We start from the raw sequence: 7,009 nt of genomic DNA, 5'->3' as shown, positions 1-7,009 counted from the left end.
TCTCACCCCAGGTGGGATTTAATCGGGTTTTTTTATATATTTTTTGAGGGCGTATTTAGTGAAAGTTTGTTTTTTCAGGGCGTCAACGATCAAAGTTTTTAAATATTTTTATGAAGCCGTTTTTAGTCCAAGTTGAGTTATTTTCAAGGCGTCAACGATTAAAGTTTTTCTAAATATTTTTTTAATATTTAGGTCGTATTAAGTAAATGTGGAATTTTTCGAGGCATCAGCAATCAATGTTTTTAAAATTATTTTTATGAAGGCGTATTAAGCGAGAGTTTAGTTTTTTTCAGGGCGTAAACGATCAAAGTTTTTTTATTATTTTATGAAGGCGTATTTAATGCAAGTTGAGTTATTTTCAAGGCGTCAACGACCAAATTTTTTTTATATATTTTCTTGAGGGCGTATTTAGTGAATGTTTGGTTTTTTACGGGCATCAACGATCAAAGGTTTTTTTTTTATTATTTTATGAAGGCGTATTTAATGCAAGTTGAGTTATTTTAAAGGCGTCAGCGATCAATGTTTTATTTAATAATTTCTTGAGAGCGTATTTAGTGAAAGTTTTGTTTTTTCAAGGCGTCAACGATCAAAGTTTTTTTTTATTATTTTATGAAGGCGTATTTAATGCAAGTTGAGTTATTTTTAAGGCGTCAACGATCAAAGTTTTTTTTAATATTTTCTTGAGGGCGTATTTAGTGAAAGTTTGTTTTTTTTCAGGGCGTCAACGATCATAGGTTTTTTTTAAATTATTTTATGAAGGCGTATTTAATGCAAGTTGAGTTATTTTAAAGGCGTCAAAGATCAAAGTTTTTTTGTATTTTTTGAGGGCGTATTTAGTGAATGTTTGGTTTTTTCAGGGCGTCAACGATCAAAGTTTTTTTTAATTATTTTATGAAGGCGTATTTAATGCAAGTTGAGTTATTTTAAAGGCGTCAACGATCAAAGTTTTTTTAATATTTTCTTGAGGGCGTATTTAGTGAAAGTTTGTTTTTTCAGGGCGTCAACGATCAAAGTTTTTTTAAATTATATTATGAAGGCGTATTTAATGCAAGTTGAGTTATTTTCAAGGCGTCAACGACCAAAGTTTTTTTATATTTTCTTGAGGGCGTATTTAGTGAATGTTTGTTTTTCTTTCAGGGCGTCAACGATCAAAGTTTTTTTTAATTATTTTATGAAGGCGTATTTAATGCAAGTTGAGTTATTTTAAAGGCGTCAACGATCAAAGTTTTTTTTTATATTTTTTTTAGGGCGTATTTAGTGAAAGTTTGTTTTTTTAGGGCGTCAACGATCAAAGTTTTTTTTAATTATTTTATGAAGGCGTATTTAATGCAAGTTGAGTTATTTTAAAGGCGTCAGCGATCAATGTTTTATTTAATAATTTCTTGAGAGCGTATTTAGTGAAAGTTTTGTGTTTTCAAGGCGTCAACGATCAAAGTTTTTTTTTATTATTTTATGAAGGCGTATTTAATGCAAGTTGAGTTATTTTTAAGGCGTCAACGATCAAAGTTTTTTTAAATATTTTCTTGAGGGCGTATTTAGTGAAAGTTTGTTTTTTTTTCAGGGCGTCAACGATCAAAGGTTTTTTTTTATTATTTTATGAAGGCGTATTTAATGCAAGTTGAGTTATTTTAAAGGCGTCAAAGATCAAAGTAATTTTTTTGTATTTTTTGAGGGCGTATTTAGTGAAAGTTTGGTTTTTTTCAGAGCGTCAACGATCAAAGTTTTTTTTTTTAAATATTTTTATGAAGCCATTTTTAGTCCAAGTTGAGTTATTTTCAAGGCGTCAACGATTAAAGTTTTTTCTAAATATTTTTTTTTAAATATTTAGGTCGTATTAAGTAAATGTGGAATTTTTTCGAGGCATCAGCAATCAATGTTTTTTAAAATTATTTTTATGAAGGCGTATTAAGCGAGAGTTTAGTTGTTTTTTCAGGGCGTAAACGATCAAAGTTTTTTTTTATTATTTTATGAAGGCGTATTTAATGCAAGTTGAGTTATTTTCAAGGCGTCAACGATCAAATTTTTTTTATATATTTTCTTGAGGGCGTATTTAGTGAATGTTTGTTTTTTTTACGGGCGTCAACGATCAAAGGTTTTTTTTTATTATTTTATGAAGGCGTATTTAATGCAAGTTGAGTTATTTTAAAGGCGTCAACGATCAAAGTTTTTTTTTTATAATTTCTTGAGGGCGTATTAAGTGAAAGTTTTGTTTTTTTCAGGGCGTCAACGATCAAAGATTTTTTTAAATTATTTTATGAAGGCGTATTTAATGCAAGTTGAGTTATTTGAAAGGCGTCAAAGATCAAAGTTTTTTTGTATTTTTTTGAGGGCGTATTTAGTGAAAGTTTGGTTTTTCAGGGCGTCAACGATCAAAGTTTTTTAAAATAATTTTATGAAGGCGTATTTAGTCCAAGTTGGGTTATTTTCAAGGCGTCAACGATTGAAGTTTTTTTTAATATTTTTTTTAAATATTTAGGTCGTATTAAGTAAATGTGGAGTTTTTTCGAGGCATCAGCGATCAATGTTTTTTAAAATTATTTTTATGAAGGCGTGTTAAGCGAGAGTTTAGTTTTTTTCAAGGCGTCAACGATCAAAGTTTTTTTTTATATTTTCTTGAGGGCGTATTTAGTGACAGTAAAGTTTTTCTCTTGGTGTCAATGACCAAAGTATTTAGTAAATGTTAAGTTTTTCTCTTGGCGTCAACGTATCTAGTGAATTAAGTTTTAGTCAAGGCGTCAACGATCAAAGTTTTTTAATTATTTTTATGAAGTGAGAGTTTGGTTTTTCAAGGCGTCAGCGATCAAAGTTTTTAAATTATTTTTATGAAGGCGTTTTAAGCGAGAGTTTAGCTTTTTCAAGGCGTCAACGATCAAAGTTTTCTTTTATATTTTCTTGAGGGCGTATTTAGTGAAAGTTTGTTTTTTTTTTAAAGCGTCAACGATCAATGTTTTTTAAAATTATTTTATGAAGGCGTATTTAGTGCAAGTTGAGTTATTTTCAAGGCATCAGCGATCAATGTTTTTTTAAAATATTTACTTGAGGTCGTATTTAGTGAATGTGAACATTCAGTTTTTTTTGCAAAAATTTGTATGAGGGCGTATTCAGTAAGAGTTTAGTTTTGCTCTAGGCGTCAACGATCGAAGCTTTTTTTTTAATATTTTTATGAGGGCGTATTTAGTGAGAGTTGAGTTTTCTCTAGGCGACAACGATCAAATTTGTTTAAATTATTTTTCGGAGGACGTATTTAGTGGGTGTTGAGTTTATTTTTTGGCGTCAACGATTTTTAAAATCTTTTCAGAAGGGCGTATTTAGTGAGAAATTTGTTTTTTTCTAGGCGTCAACGGTCAAAGTTTATTTTAAATATTTTTTGTGAGGGCGTATCGAAAGAGAGTTGAGTTTTCTCTGGGAGTCAACGATCAGCTTTTTTTCAAATATTTTTATGAGGGCGTATTTAGTAACAGTTCAATTTTTCTCTAGACGTCAACGATCAAAGGAGCGTTAGAAAGGCGTATTTAGCGAGAGTGTAGTTTTCCTCTAGGCGTCAACGAACATGGTAGTTTTTAAATATTTTTAGAAGGGCGTGTTTTTTGAAAGTGGAGTTTTTTTTCTTAGCGTCAAATGTTTTTATGAGGGCGTATTTACTGAGAGTTGAGTTTTCACATGATGGCGTACCTAGTGAGAGTGAAGTTTTTTCCTGGGTGACTAAATTTTGATATTCATAAAAAATGCCGGCCCTTCGGGCCTTGTTTTTGTCGGGGCGTTAGGGGTGTAAGCCATTTTTTCCATGGGGGGTGTTGAACACCCATAACACCCCCTTAGATACGGCCCTGAGGGGAGAGTGGGAGACTTGATCCCCGGGGACACTTGATCCCAATTCTGTATCTCGTCAGCATGTGGGTAAAACAATTAGCTTTGTTCTAGAAAGTTGTGCGAAATTAACTAAAACTCATTGTAGAAAACAAAGAAAAAAATTAAAAAATGTTTAGATTGAGTTACACACATTTTTCTAAAACGAGCTGCAAAAAACTTCCACACGGAGAGACTGTGCCCAGAAATTTTAACAATTAAAATTGTTGATTTTACTTTCGTAAATTTTAACAAAAACGTACTTGTTACTGCCAATATTCCGTTAAAATAACTAAAATTCAGTATTTATTTAATAACCTGTTTGTTGAAAATGCTAGAGGCAAAAAGCTAACAGATTTCCCGAACTCGAATGAACGTGCTCGACTGTTAGCTTTTGTTTTAGGAAAATCAAAAATTTTGTTGGTTGAATATAATTTACATTTGGTTGAATATTTAGAAGATAAACTTGGGTTTGTTTACATCTGTCATTTGAAGTCAGGATTCGAACGAGAGCGGTCGTTTTGTTGAGTTTGTGTTGTTAATTATGAAGTAAGAGGATGTGAAAGGTGAAAATTACACTATTTGGCTAAGTTGAAGTGGCAAATCGAAGTGCACACTGCTGCAACTGTGAAGGTGGAATTGGTGAGTAAGTTTGTTGATGATTTCTTTGCAGGTGATAAACTATGAAGAGCAAAACGAGGACATTCGCAATGGGGACCTCTGATGCGAGGGGACTTTATGATAATGTTTGGAGGAAAGAGAGGGGCAGTGGAAGGAAGAGGCGGGCCAACTCTTGCACGACAATACTTGCACGGGCAAATTTAACAAAACGTTGGTTAATCTAAGTAAGTATAGGTTTAATTTTACACAACAATTTATCTATTGTGTTTTTAATTAGAAAACTGAATCACCAGGAACCTTCATGCTTACGATGGATATTTCAGAATCATCAACCATAAAATACATGGAAATGCGTACACATTATATCAAAATAAAAATTCGATAGTGGGAAATGTCTAAAAAAATAAAATATATAAAAGATATAAAAAAGAAGATATTAATATTTTAAAAATGCTGTTGAAAAAGACTGCTCAATAAACTGGTAAGTAAAACTCAAAATATTGTTTTCAGGAATCGGAGTACGTTAAATAAATTGAATCAAATGCAATGAAAGTATGTTGCCAAAAGTAGTTGTTAAATTAGTGCAAACTGGGTAAGTAGCATTATTGATATTTCTTGTTTATAATTACATTTATTTACGTTCCTTTTATCAGTTTAGAGCCGGAATTAATTTTTTATTAGATTAATAATAAATTTCATATGTCTATTTGCAGCAAAAGGTTCGCCTTGGTGTAAATTCTGTGTCCAACCTCAAGAAAAATAACTAAACATGAGACCGTTGTAGATGATGACGACTTATCGGATGATTTCTCAGTGATGGTAAGTGAATACAACACTTAATTGTATACAACATAATAAACATATAAGCTTAAAACTTGGTGAAATTTTTGCTCGGTTTCTACTTTTAAGGAATTTACGAGAAATTAAACATATTTTTTGAACATGTTTAACAAAATTTGTAAAATGCTTTTTTTATAATTTTTAAAACATTAATCAAACATAACATGTTTTATAATAACAATTAAAAATACAAATAAGTACAAGTACAACAAGTTAATTTGTGAGGCATTATTACAAAATTTACTGCAAATTAAATAAAAATATTGCTAACTACAGCTAATTACTGACTACATGTACGAATATTTTTCTGTATTCAAGTAAGACATTAGTTAAAAATATAGCTAGAAATTCGGCCCAGCCTGTATCGTTAAATAATTAAAGAAAATATATATAGACACTAACATAAATTATGTTTAATTAAGAAATGTTTTGTTATAAACCACTAATAATTTGCTGCATGCAAAAATATTTCAGTTGATACAACGAAAAAAGTTAAAAATAGTTGAAAAATATTGTCCAGCCTGTTTTTACAGAATATTTAACAATTATTCAGCTGAAAACAAAAAAATAGTTAATTTTCTGAAAAATATTCTAGCAGTCGACTGCTAGAATTTTTTTGGTCATTTAACCAACAAAAATGGCAATTCTAACTATTTTTTTGTTACTTTTACCTACTGGTGGTCAGCAATTTCAGGTTAACAAAATCAACAATCGATTGTTGAAAAAAAGCTGTGTAAAAAATTAGCCCATACTTTTAGTTAAATTAACCAAGAATTTCTTAGATTTGCCCTGGCCGGTCTCTCCGTGCAAGAGATCTTTTTTTCTTTTTTTTGATATGTATAGAAAACACTCAAAAATTATTCAAAGAATATTTTTTATGCATAAATTGTTTGATAAACTTTTCAACTCCAAAACCCTTACGCATTTGACGTTAAATTTATCGTCATACTATTTTTACAATCAATTGTTTGAAAAAGTGCGTTTAGGGAGACTTGATCCCTGCATTTTTACAGTCACTGGAGTCAGCCTCAAGATTAATTAGTTGGGCTGGGTTTTCATACATAGTTTCCTTTAGTATAGTTGTACATAACTTACTACAGTTCGAACCTTTTTTCAAAAGTTTTGTAAACAAAACTTCCAGCTTTTTTAAACATGCTCAATTTTGGTCTAAAAAATAATATTTTAAGTATTTAAATATTTTACATACTAAACTTCTTATATTCTGAACACAACCGTACAGGTTTTATGTGAAATTGCTGTAACTTATAGAAAATTAAAACTTTGGATAAATAAGAAACATTTTTCTTAAGATTTCTTCAAAATATTGAAAGGGGGATCAATTTACCCCTAACATTTTGAAAATGCCGGTTTAAAATATTTTTTTAAAACGCTTGGCATGAATCGAAGAGTTTATCTGATGAAATATCCTTATTAGCCAAACATAGATGAATGTTTAAGCTTTCAATTCATGCAAAAAGTTTATAGTTTTGTGAGAAATTGACAGAGTTATGTGCGATACAAAAAAATGGGATCAAGTCTCCCCACTCTCCCCTATATGTCAAGGAAATAAACAGTTATATAGTTGACAACAGATGTGTTAACGTATATTCAACAATTTTATTGATTTTTGACAGACTTTCTTGCCAAATAGTTCAAATTACTATTTTTCTAAATTTACAGTTTTCTCATAGAAAAATCAAAA

The 7,009-nt window shown here is 30.4% G+C and overlaps 1 long non-coding RNA gene across 1 annotated transcript; it reads left to right on the top strand.

The window, feature by feature from the left end:
* The first annotated feature begins 4,316 nt into the window (after nucleotides 1-4,316).
* On the top strand, nucleotides 4,317-4,829 carry LOC119765422. Its single transcript, XR_005276712.1, has 2 exons — nucleotides 4,317-4,691; nucleotides 4,761-4,829. It is a non-coding gene; the product is annotated as an uncharacterized LOC119765422 (long non-coding RNA).
* The last annotated feature ends 2,180 nt before the right edge of the window (nucleotides 4,830-7,009 follow it).

This window comes from Culex quinquefasciatus, chromosome 1 (assembly GCF_015732765.1).
Source record: "Culex quinquefasciatus strain JHB chromosome 1, VPISU_Cqui_1.0_pri_paternal, whole genome shotgun sequence".
Lineage (NCBI taxonomy): Eukaryota > Metazoa > Arthropoda > Insecta > Diptera > Culicidae > Culex > Culex quinquefasciatus.
The sequence above is the reverse complement of the archived record's forward strand: the minus strand, read 5'-3'. Positions and strand labels throughout refer to the sequence as shown.